Source organism: Solanum dulcamara, chromosome 4 (assembly GCF_947179165.1).
Source record: "Solanum dulcamara chromosome 4, daSolDulc1.2, whole genome shotgun sequence".
Classification (NCBI taxonomy): Eukaryota; Viridiplantae; Streptophyta; class Magnoliopsida; order Solanales; family Solanaceae; genus Solanum; species Solanum dulcamara.
In genome coordinates, this window is record NC_077240.1 from 9,430,011 (window position 1) to 9,443,887 (window position 13,877).

A 13,877-nucleotide genomic window follows, 5' to 3' on the forward strand; every position below is an offset into this window, starting at 1 on the left:
CTATATTGGCATCTCTGAAATTTCCAATATTTCCCAGCTGGAATGCGTGCCGTATATTATTTGTCTTCTTTCATTAATATATGTTCCAACAGAGAATTAAAATAAGATTAACAAATTATTGAATAAAAGATCAATGTAAAGTTAGAAGATCAAATAATTTATCAATGCTTTGATCAGTGGAACTTGAGTCCTCAACGACATGTCACCAAAAAAAAAACCATAAATAAATAACTTTTGTTTTTGTTATAAAATAAACTAACCCGGCAAATTAAAAAGGAGATAGTTAGTGAGGGAAAGAGAGAAAGAGAGGAAATTGCAGTGTATTTCGTATGTATCTGTGTGTTCATTTAAATTGTAAAACAAGGCAATTTATAGCAAAGAAAAGAGAAAAACGTATGGGGACAATGGGGATTGAAAAGAAAAGGGGAAAAACAAGTGGGAAGAAAAGTTATAAAGTGTAAGATCCACTTCTTCCTAATACTCCCCCTTGGATGTCCACGTGTAATGTGCCTCATTAAAAAAACTTTACAAGAAACAATATACATAGTTATTCTGAACAACCACGGATGTTGTGCCTCATTAAAACCTTACTAGAAAAAACTCAGTGGGAAAAAGCTTTGGTAAACATATCTGCTAAATTGTCACTTGAACGAACTTGTTGGACATCTATTTCACCCTTCTTTTGAAAATCATGAGTAAAAAAAAATTGGTGAAATATGTTTTGTTCTGTTTCCTTTGATGTATCCTCCTCCCTTCAGTTGAGCTATATATGCAGCATTGTTTTCATATAATATTGTTGGAACGTCTCTTTTCAAAGAAAGGTCACATGTTTCTTGAATGTGTTGAGTTATTGATCTTAACCAAACGCATTCTCGACTTGCTTCATGAATGACTATTATCTCTGCATAATTTGAAAAAGTGGCAAACATAGTTTGCTTTGTTGAACGCCATGATATAGCTGTACCGCCACATGTAAATAAATAGCCTGTCTGCGATCGACCTTTATAGGGATCAGACAAATATCCCGCATTTGCGTAACCAATCAATTGTGACGTGGATTCATTTGAGTAAAACAATCTCATATGAATGGTCCCTCGGAGCTATCTGAATATTTGCTTAATTTCATTCTAGTGTGTCTTCGTGTTGGAGAAAAACTAAATCATGATAACAAGCTTACAGAGAAAGCTATATCTGGTCTAGAATTGTTGGTAAGATATATTAATGCACCAATTGCACTAAGATATGGTATTTCAGCACCAATAAGTTCTTCATCATTTTTATGAGGTCGATACGGATCTTTATTAATATCAAAAGATCTTACAACCATAGGGGTACTCAATGAATATGCTTTATCCATATAAAACCTCTTTAAAATATTTTCAATATATGTTGACAGATGGACAATATCCCATTTGCAAAATATTCAATTTGTAGACCAAGACAAAATTTTGTATTTCCAAGGTCTTTCATTTCAAACTTCTTTTTTCAGATATTTTACTGTCTCTGAAAGTTCATTCGGAGTTCCAATAATATTCAAATCATCAACATATACTACTATTATGACAAATTCAGATCCAGACCTTTTCATAAAGACACAAGGGCAAATTGGATCATTTTTATATCTTTCTTTTAGCAAATATTCGCTAAGACGATTGTACCAAATGCGCTTTGATTGTTTCAACCCATATAAAGATTTTTGAAGCTTTATTGAGTAAGTTTCTCGAGATTCCTTGTATGCTTCAGGCACTTCAAATCATTCAAGAATTTTTATAAAAATATTGTGGTCCAATGAGCCATATAAATAGGCAGTGACCACATCCATTAGGTGCATTTCAAGCTTTTCATGAGCTGCCAAATTCATTAGATACCTGAAAGTAATTGCATCCACCACAGGGGAATATGTTTTCATATAGTCAATGTCAGGCCTTTGCGAAAAAACTCGGGCTACAAATCGTGATTTATATCTTACAACTTCTCTTTTTTCATTTTTTTTATGCACAAAAATCCATTTGTACCCTACTGACTTGACATCTTAAGGTGTTCGGATTATTGATCAGAAAACTTCACGTTTTTCAAGTAAAGTTAACTCTACTTGAATTGCATCCTTCCATTGTTGCCAATTATTTCTCTATCTACATTCATCGATAGATTTTGGTCCAAGATCCTTATCTTGTTGCATTATTTCAATGGCAACATTATAAGCAAAAATATTATCGACCACAATATCATTTTGGGTTCCACCATTTTTTTGTCGAGATATAACTTATTGAGATTTCTTCATTCTCATTATTTTCAGGTACTTGGACCCCATCGGTGGTATCACCATTTGTTGTGTCTCTCGGCTCTTCTTGAGCAATTGCCTCCAAATAATGATCATCTTGATTATTAATTTCTTTTCTTTTTCGAGGATTTTTATCTTTGGAACCAATTGGTCTTCCATATTTTAAGCGTGGCCTAGACTTATTTGCCTGAACAAGTTGTTCTACCGAGATATCAACTCGAACTTGAGCACTAACAACTGGGATATGCGATTTAATAAAATGTGGAAGGTTAGTAAATACATCTGGCAGTTGATTTGCAATATTCTGTAAATAAATCATCTTTTGAACTGCTTGCTCACATTAATTTATTGGAGGATCTAAATGAAATAGTGATAATGAATTCCAATCTATCTTATTTTTCAATTGCTTATGTTCTCCCTCTAATGTTGGGTATACTGATTCATCAAAATGACAAACAACGAATCTTGTTGTAAATAAATCTTCAGTCATAGGTTTCAAATATTTTAAAATAGAAGGAGATTCATACCCAACATATATTCTCAAACTTCTTTGGGGATGCATCTTTGTACGATGCAGTGGAGCAATTGGGACATATACCGCACACACAAATATTCTAAGATGGGATATAATTGGCTCCCTTCAAAAAGCCAACTGTATTGGAGGAATTCATGAAACTTTGTTGGCCTTATGCGCACAAGTGCTACTGCATGCAAAATAGTATGTCTCTATACCGAAAGAGAAAGTTTTGTCCTCATTAACAATGATCTAACTATCAATTAAAGGCGTTTAATCAATGATTTCTGCTAGAACATTTTGAGTATAAACATAAGCGGCCGGATGCTCAACTTTTATTTCAACCGACATACAATAATCATTGAAGGATTGAGTTTTAAATTCACCAGCATTATCAAGACGAATTGTCTTTATTGCATAATCTGAAAAGTGTGCTCTTAATCTTATAATTTGAGCTAACAATCTCGAAAAAGTCATGTTGTAAGTTGATAATAAGCAGCATGTGATCATTTTGTAGATGCATCTATCAAGACCATAATATTTAAATGGTTTACATGAAGGGTGAATTGGCCCACATATATCACCCTGTATACGTTCCAGAAATATAGGGGATTCAATCCCAACCTTAGTTGTTGATGGTTTAATAATCAGTTTTCCTTGAAAACAAGCAACACAAGAGAATTCCTTAGATTGAAGAATTTTCCGATTCTTCAAAGTGTGCCCATTTGAATTCTCAATAATTTTGCGCATCATATTATAATCGGAATGGCCCAATCGGTCATGCCAAATAATAAATTCATTATGGTCAATAAATCTTTTATTTACCATGGCATATGACTCAACCACATCAATACATGTGTGGTATAACCTAGAATAAAGTATAGGTAATTTTTCATGCACAAATCTTTTTCCTGCTTTTATTGTAGTAATATTAAGGTACTCAACTTTTATTTATCTTATCTTATCTTATTTATTTATAGTAGTTAATGTCTCCTTCTTCCCGTACTATTCTACCATGACTTTCTTATTTTTTTGCTATTTCTTCTTTTCATCTTGTTTTCGATATGCTTTCCCTTATCTGACTTTTTATCTTGTTTTCCTCTCTTAAAGCCGATGGTCTTTCGGAAAGAGTCGCCCTACCTTTCAAGGTGGGGGTTAGGTCTACGTACACTCTACCTTCCTCAGACCCCACATTGTAGAATTATACTGGATTTGTTGTTGTTGTTGTTGTTGTTGTTGTTGTTGTTGTTGTTGTTGTTGTATTAAGGTACTCAACTTTTCCTTCATTAGTAATCTCTATATGATAGTCATTTTAGCGAATAACCTTGAAACTTAATAAGTTTCTTTGAAACTTATTACAATACAAAGCATTATTAATAGTCAATATTGTTCCCCCATGTAGTGATAAGGCTACTCTTTCAGAGCCCTCAATTATTTTCGTACTACCAGATATTGTATTAACATTGACTTCTTTCGTAATCAAATGAGAGAAATATTTCTTTTTCTCTTAATATAGTGTGCGTTGTAGCACTATCCAAAAGGCGCATATCTCCATTGCTCATCTTGGATTCAATTGAAGACTGAAAAATTTATTTATCTTCATAAAATAAAAATACATTAATAAGTAACAATATTGCTAGAAAACATAAGTCCTCTTTTTTTTCTTTTAAATAGATAAACGTAAAAATATGATAATCAAAAGTACATAAAAAAAGACAACATATTGTAAATCATACAATGAAATTAAACATCAATTACAATTCATAAAGAAGTCTTCAACCTCCAAATGAGTAATATCATTGAGGTTATTATAATCGTCATCCTTCAAAGGCAGAACTGCTTCAATATTATCATTATGCGAAGGTCTTGCCTCAATATTATTTTCAAACGCCAAGTGTAACTCTATCCAAGCATTAGAAGAAGAGGCACCACCTCTATTTGCCTTTCTTTTAAAGGAATTTTGATAAAGCCTTACAAAATACTCGAGCGTCTGACATTCATTTTTTCAATGGTCTTTCATGCCTCAACGATGACAGTTACTTCTTGAAGGGCCACTTGAGAACTCATACTGTTCTCCCTTTTATGTTGACCACCACTACGATGATTATTATATCGTCTTCTGCCATTGTCACGTCCACGCACATTATTGTGGCCTTGATTTTTATTTTATCTTCTTTCAGACAGGCCATGTGCTTCTACCACATTTGCTTTCGGTAACGGAGAAGTTCCAGTAGGCTGGGCTTCATGATTTTTCATTAAAAGAGCGTTATGTTGCTCAGCCACCAGAAGACATAAGATTAATTCAAAGTACTTCTGAAAACCTTTTTCACGGTATTGATGCTGTAATATCACATTAGAGGCATGAAAAGTAGTTAGTGTCTTTTCCAACATGTCCTCATCATTTATAGTTTTTCCGCATAATTTTAATTGGGAAGTTATTCTAAATACAACAGAATTATACTCAATTACAGTTTTAAAATCTTGAAATCATAAGTGCATTCACTCATAACGAGCCCTTGGCAATACTGTTGCCCTGAGATGGTCATACCTCCCTTTTAAACCTTTCCACAATCCAAACGGATCTTTCACTGTTAAGTATTCAACCTTCAGGCTTTTATCTAGATGATGACGAAGGAAAATCATAGTCTTCGCTTTATCCTGACTTGATGCTTTAGTTCCTTCAATTATGGCATCATCAAGATCCTTAGCGGTAAGGTGAATTTCAGTATCAAGTATCCGTGACAAATAATATTTTCCAGAAATATCAAGTGCCACAAACTCCAATTTTGACAAGTTTGACATGATGAAAACTGAGATAGAAATTAATTTAGAAATAACAAAGAGAACTAAAATTAAATTTTTTCAGTAGATATACCTGATATAGAAGTTAATTTTTCTGAAAAAACTTAGTAATTTTTCTGAAAAAACTTAGAGTCTCGTGCTAATAACGTGTTATAAAATAAACTAACTTGGCAAGTTAAAAAAGAGAAAATTAGTGAGGAAAAGAGAGAAAGAGAGGAAATTGCAGTGTATTTCGTATGTATCTGTGTGTTCATTTAAATTTCCAAAACAAGGCAATTTATAGCAAAATAAAAGAAAAACGTATTGGAACAATGGAAAATGGAAAGAAAAAAAAAGTGGAAAAAAAAGTTATAAAGTGCATCCACTTCTTTCTAATAGTTTCAACTTTGCCAATCTTTTTGTTATAAAGGTTTAACAAACAGCAATAATGCGGGCTATTTTAGCTTTCTGGTCAAAAGATATTTATATAACCGAATTTAATTAAGTTAGTGACGTGATAATCCTCTTTAGGTACTCAACTACTACTATAATTTAAAATATGACGCCAAAAATTTTGTTGCCTTTTAATATCAATTCTATCATTGCATAAAAAAAAAATTGTGGCGAAATTAGAAGTTTTGTTAAAGATATTCTTAGCTTATAAAAGTGTGCAAATGGTGCATAATTTAAGGTATTAAAGGTTAATCTCTTGTTCCTAAATTTAATGCCATTTTTATGCCCCAGTTAAAGTGTCCTTTAACGGTTATGCCATTGAATTTTGAACCATTTTTTTTTCGTTCATTTACCATTCCGTGCATATTCAAGAGCCTCGATAGCAATAATTAATTTTGACATAAATCAAGTTATTAGAATTAAACCATCCAAGTAAGGATTTTTTAATATGTTGTAGAGGAATAGAATCCTTCAATAGTGCAACACTACGGTAGTGGAATTCTTTATTTTGATTTATTTTCCATTTCTTTATTTTCCCACTGGAAAGTGGTGCATGCTTTCTAAATTATAACCTTCTTCATTTTGAGAACATAGTAGATGAAGATGAACGGAATTTGTTTTGCATAATCTTCTAAGTCCACCATAAATTTGAATAAGATAACATAATCCCACAAAGATCTCAAATTTTATTTTAAAAATTCATGTGGTGTTATTTTCAATTCTTTTTAATAAAAAAGATTCATATGGCTATTAGCTAAGATAATATTTTAATGGACTAAAAAGTAAATCTCCCAAAAAGGGGTAATACCCATTTTTGTTTATAAAGTTTATGAATAATAATTTCTAGATAAGTTTTAGATCGACCTCTACGAAAATTTTCGTGTCACTTATAATGGTGTACGTAGTATTGTTTTAAGAAAGGAGCACTTCATTAAATTATAATGCTTTACACATCAATCTTATTTTGCGGTGTTACTATCATGAATCGTTTTTCTCATTATTAATTTCAAATAATTCTTTATACGAAAGGAGGAACAAACTAATTATTTCATGAAAAAATTGAGCCTTATTCGAAATTGGGCTTTAACAATTTAAGAGGAGGAAATTTTTAAAACAACTATTTTTAGTATTTAATAGGATTTTTTAGCTATATTTTAATATTTATTAAAAATGGTAATATTTTAAGTTGTTATTTCGCCTGATTTTGTATTATTTTTAAAAAAAAAATAAAAGAACACAACTAATAAATAACAAATTGGAGAAAAATATGAGAGAGAATCTTTCAACTCTGGTAATGTTTCCCTGGAAATATTAATTTAGTTACATTTTCTTTTATGAGAGCAAAACAGGCGACTCAATTCTATCTTTTCTCTCTTCCTCCATTAACGAGCTTAAATCATCTTTCTCAACCTCTATTAACGAGATTCAACTCTTGTATAATGCAATTCGATAGATTAAGTTTGTGGCTAAAAAAGGAGTTCTATACTCATAAATTAAAATCATGCTAAATTCAATTTTTGTTTGGAATTCTATTTGTTTTGAACCTCCAAATTTTGTTTGAATCAACAAAAAACCTACTATTACTTCTAGGGAAATTCAAACTGGTACAAGACTTGTTTTGCCAGGTGAATAAGCTAAGCATGTTGTTTCTGAAGGGACTAAGGTTGTGACTAAGTTTACTAGCAACTAGTGTTTGAATTTGGGTATCTTTTTGAATTTTAGGTCAATGTAAAAGATGGTAGTTTTTTATGTTTGATTTGTAATTGGCCTTAGTAAGATTACTGCAAATGAATCAAAGCTTCACTCTTTTGAAAATAAAAATAAAAATTATTTGAATGTGTTATTGTGAATTCAATTTATTTCGAATTCAATTTTGTTTCAAATTTTCTCAATTGATGGTGAAGGCAAAACAAATATTGTATGCATTGTGCAAATCTTATTTGATACAGAATTTACTTTGTCATGTCGTTTTTTACTAAAAATCAGAATTGTGAAAAAAAAAATTGGATACAAATCGCCTGTTGAGTCCGTTACACTTCGTTTGGAATACAAATGAAATATAGATACATTTTGATGTGTATCTTATAATTGTATTTTTTCTGATATCAAATTTATATCCTGAATTTACTATCCCATCAATTTTGGTCATAGTAAAAATAATTTAACATATGCATACTAATCAGTTGTGCGGTGTGGATTATGGATACAAATCAAATGTTGAATCATTTTGAATATTTGTATATTAATCATTTCGGAATACAACGTGATTGTAAAATATTTTGTTTCGAAATACGATGTGCTTTAGATACATTTTTTTAATCTTATTTACAGTGATTGTGATACATTTTGTTTTGTGATACGTTTGGAATATTTGTATAGTAATTATTTTATTTGTTGATCTGATTTTGAATACGAATAAGATGTTGAATGGATTTGAATATTTGTATAATAATGGTTTGGGAATACAATGTGCTTCGTTGCTATTGGAATACAATTTTTGTCTGATTGTAATATATTTTTTTGAAATACAATTAGATATGGGGAGCATTAGTTTTCTGATCATGCATTCGGGAAGATGGAATGAAGATAATTGCTATATTGATTACACGATAGAGGCTATTATGATTAAGGAGTATGCTGCATTTCAAAATTTAGTGGAGGAGGTTGCTAAACAAATTAGTGTTGATTCGAGATATAATTGCATAAAGCTGAAGTATAAGATCGAAGATAGCAGTGCACCTTTGAAAAAACACAACGAGATGGGTATACGTATGTATGTGTCATTGAAAAAAGATAACAAAGATTTGTCAAAGTATTCTATATGTGTAACTGTTTTTATGAAGAATGCTGAATTCTTTGAAAGAAATCACCAGGAAGGAGGGTTTTGTGATAAATATGTGAAATCTGAAGTGATATAAATATAAAATGCATACAAATTAAAATGAATAGAATTTCAAAACGGACACAATATTCTGATAGGAAACAATTGGTATATATATTTTATACATTTTTTATGAAAATATGAAATCTCTTTTGGCATAATCTTGGAGTGAATACAACCAAAAAAGAACAAGATTCATGAAATATGCATGATTTTTCAATTTAAAAGGGATAGATATACAAAAGCCATACGTATCAGAGTGAATACAATTATAGAGAAATGATACAATTTTCTGGAAAAGTAACAATTTGAATACGTAATTAAACCATATAAAGAAAAAATACAATTCTAATTGGCATTACTCTGGAGTGGATACAAATTAAAGAGAAAATAAAAAGAATAGATACAAACTAAAGAGAAAAGACTACAATTTTATGAAAAAGCAACAAATTCGATACGTAATACAACCATTTAAAGAAAAAAATACAATTCTAATTGGTTTAGTAAAAAAAATTGTATCCATTTACTTTGAAAAAACATGAGTATTCGTATGAATACAAAAAATAGAGCTACTAAATTCTATAGCTATTCGAATGAAGGATTACATGGATACAAAATTGCCTAAAATATAAATTTTAATATAAAATATAATTCTAATTAGCTTTACTTTGGAGTGGATACAAATTAAAGAGAAAATAAAAGGAATAAATACAAAATAATGAGAAAAGACTACAATTTTTTGGAAATAGAGAGAGAAAAGGATGAATACACGTGGGAAGAAAATGTAGAATCTTATCTCTACAAGGAATGGGGGAAATAGAGAGAAAAAAATATTTCACCATTTAGTTAAATTAAATTTAGAGAGAGAAAGTATCAGATAATTGAAAGAAAAAGAAAAAAAATCAAATTGTGCATAAAATGTGGATAAAAATTAGATAATTTAGGAAGAAATTTAGGATATCATTAATTTGCTACTTGACTAAAATATTATTTCTTTTACTAATATTTTTAAAGTGTAATTATTTTCAATGAATAAGTTGTAAAATTTGCCTAATTAACTAATTTTTCCATTTAAGAAGAATGAGCCTGAAATTTAATTGCCCATCAAACTTTCCTTAATGTTCCGAAAGAGTAACTAATCCAACATCTTAAGCTCGTAGCTCAAATAAACATATATTGGTGAATCTTATGGCCAATAAATTTGCAGGGGGAATAATGAGCCACAAAATCTATACATAAATAGTGGCCCAAAGTATGTTTAAAAAATGGGAAAATTTCAGAAATGACAAACATATTACTCTTCATAGCTATATTTATGTTTGCTATGGTCATTAACGTTTGTATATCTCGCTGCATTATATAAATTGGGCTTTCAAAGAGATTGTATAGATTCACTTCCAGATTTGTATATTCGCTTTCGGATTTGCTTTAAAGATTTGTATATTCGCTTTCGGATTTGCTTTAAAGATTTGTATATTCGCTTTAAAGATTTATATATTCGCTTCCAGATTTGTATAATAGCAAATTTCATTAAACCATAGCCAATTCGTGTAATTAATTGAACTATACTCTTATCGCATAATTATAGTAATAATTTTTGCCAATCCGCGTAATTTTCCCTTGAAAAATAGGAAAACTTACATAAATCCACTAGTTAGAAGCTAATTACTTAGATATACTCTAACTTCTAATATTATGTATCTTACCATATTTTTGTGCATCTAAATATATTTAAATACGTCCAGATACATTTTCTACGGATACATGGGTCAAAATTATGTTTAATTTGTTCGGATTCATTGTATTCAAGTGAGTTTAATTTGTTCAGCTATATTGTATTCAAATGAATTCACATGTATCTGGGATACATAAAAAATCTCCCTCGCCTTTCTCCTATCTCTATTGCCACTCTCACATATATCTGGTATCTCAAATACATGTGAATCACACCAGATACCATACAGATGTATGTAGTGTGTATCTAGTGTGATTCGCATGTATCGAGGATACATACGAATCTTGCTCGCCTCCCTTCCCAACCCCGCTCCCCTCTCTCCCTATTTTAATGTATCTGATAGCAAAAAAAAAAATATTTAAGTATATCTTCCTCAATATATGGTAGAAAACCCTTAAGTAGTTATAAGATACGTAATATTTTGAAAGTATATGTGATAATAATAAATTTGATAGTGAATTATGTGTAATTATGTAGTTTTTCCTTAAAAAAATCACACTTAAAAGGAAGGTATAAGGAAATGAAAAAAATATTGAAATGCTTATAGTTAATACATGGCCTAAATAAAACAGTAAGTTACATAAAGTGCTATACTAGTGGAAGCTTAACTTTTAGTTAATTTACTATGAGTATCTGGATGCAAAACATGACCCAAAAAGAAATCTTTTTACTATATTTATGTCATATTCTTATGTTTTAAAATGAAACTAATAGTTCAGGCTCACGTAGTTTAGATCCTTTTGGCTCTAGACTCAACTATAAAATGTATAAGATATATACTATTTCCGTTGCTTCATCATGAACGCATAGCTTTATAGAGTGGGGTTATCAAATATAGCCCATAAGTTACTGATTCACACAACCTGTCCAAAATTTCTCGGTTAGGACATTTAGAAATGGTCATTTTCATTAGTTATATACACTTCAAGAGATATACTATAGAAATCATAGAAGGAAGGTTCTTACCTTGCAATATAAGTCCGGAGCTCGGGTGGGTTGTATTGATCGTTGTTTGTACTTCACAAGCTTATGGAGGTCCGGATAGGTTATTGATTGATTATTGTTATATGATTTAATTTGTAACAGATTTGTATCAAGGATGTTGGAGATTATTCCAAATTGACATAGATGTCCAACTTATAATGTAAGCAATATGCATTGATTTGATGTTTAAATACTCCTACTTAAAATTAATGACATGGTCATGGTTACATTGAGTATCATCAACTTGAAAAAGACAATGAATTTGTCGACATGGTAAAAGATTTTGATCAATCCTTAACTATTAAATTATCAAATCGATCTTGCTTTGGTCATTTGTGATTCTCTGATTTGAATTTTCTGAGAATTGCAATTCCAAATCATTAATCTTTGTTAGCTGGTTCTTCTCAAGCACCTTTTCCTTTGTCTCTTCCTTAACAAGCTCCATCTCTTTTTTCTTCCCCCATAGAAAACCATACAGTCCAATAACAGTCTATAATGACCCCACAATTCTGGTCAAAGTACACATGTTAAAGGGAAAAAATAAGAATACTCATAAATTAATGTATGATTTCATCGTACGTTACGTTATATCATGTGTAATTAACATAACTTTAATTATTTTTTATTGAATTTCAACTTACGTGCCAACATATAACTTCTTGCCAAGCAGTGTCCAACTGAGAAAGGCAGAAATGACTAATAGTAAAGGGAGGAATACAGAGACATATAGAGGTCCTTTCCTTTTTATGCACCATGTAATCAAATAGAATGCCAGTGCCGAGCTTATAATTCCCTATATAATATAAACAAAACATGTGTTAATACTATAATATATAATAGAAAAATAATTAAGTGACATGCATAACAAATAGTATTGCACTTATGTACTTACGTTATAAAGGACAGAAATAGCTCTGATGGGGTTCAAAGACCATGCATTTTTGTCACGATTAACACAAAGGGCAACAATGGTACACTCCAAACTTGCCATGAAGCACATCAAAGTTGTGCTAGAGTATGGAGCTGCATACCTCTCATTCACTCTAGGCTAATTATTACGAAGGAAAGTTAATTAAATTAAAATAAGACTGAAAGTTTTTATTAATTAAAATAAATGTGCAAAAATATTACGTACTTGTATGATTAGCCATAAAGAGTAAACGATAGTGCTGATAATGACTAGAAACGGCCCCAAGAAGAAGTTTCCATGGCTGTTATTATTAGGGTCAATACTATTTTTGGTTGTATCATGTTGTGAATATCTCCAATGAATCCTCAATTGTCCAATCAACACTTTGCCATGATATAAAGATAGCAACATAGCTCCACAAATGCACAATATTGTCCCCATCACTTTGGCTTGCCCTGCTTTACTTCTCAATCCTACTTTTTCAAGCCTACATGAAATAAAATAAAGCCTTCTAAATTAAGACTATATTTCTTCAGAAATTGTCATATTTACTCTAGGGGTATATCATAGCAATTTTGGTTACTCATTTATTGATAAATTTTAATTTTGGTTGCTGTAATATATGACTCAACATGTTTAACCTTCAATTAATTAAAAATGTGTATTTTTGCCCCCTATGTATAGGAAAAATGTGTATTGTTGTATTAGCTTGAAAGAACAAATGAATCAGATCAAAATACTACCTGATACATTACATAATTTGCTTCAGGAAACAGAACATAATATGATACATTAGAGTAGCAGATACATATTGAACTTATGTATCAAGTACATGACAAATCCAGATACATAGTGATACATGACCATTAGAAAGATTTATGGTTGATACATTGAAGATTGTTGTATTAACTTGAAAGAACAAATGAATCAGATCAAAATACTACCTGATACATTACATAATTTGCTTCAGAAAACAGAACATAATATGATACATTAGAGTAGCAGATACATATCGAACTTATGTATCAAGTACATGACAAATCCAGATACATAGTGATACATGACCATTCGACAAATTTATGGTTGATACATTGAAGATTGTTATATTAACTTGAAAGAACAAATGAATCAAATCAAATTACTATCTGATACATTACATAATTTGTTTCATGAAACAGAACATAATATGATACATTAGAGTAGCAGATACATATCGAACTTATGTATCAAGTACATGACAAATCCAGATACATAGAAAATAGACTACTATTTTGACTTTTTTCTCCTTTTTGGAAGCTATTGGAACCAGAAATTTTGAACTTGAGACTATTAGAAATG

At 30.5% G+C, this 13,877-nt stretch overlaps 1 pseudogene; it reads right to left on the reverse strand.

Moving 5' to 3' along the window:
* Positions 1 to 11,930: 11,930 nt before the first annotated feature.
* LOC129888031 (WAT1-related protein At1g09380-like) lies at positions 11,931 to 13,400 on the reverse strand (annotated as a pseudogene).
* Between the last annotated feature and the right edge of the window lie 477 nt (positions 13,401 to 13,877).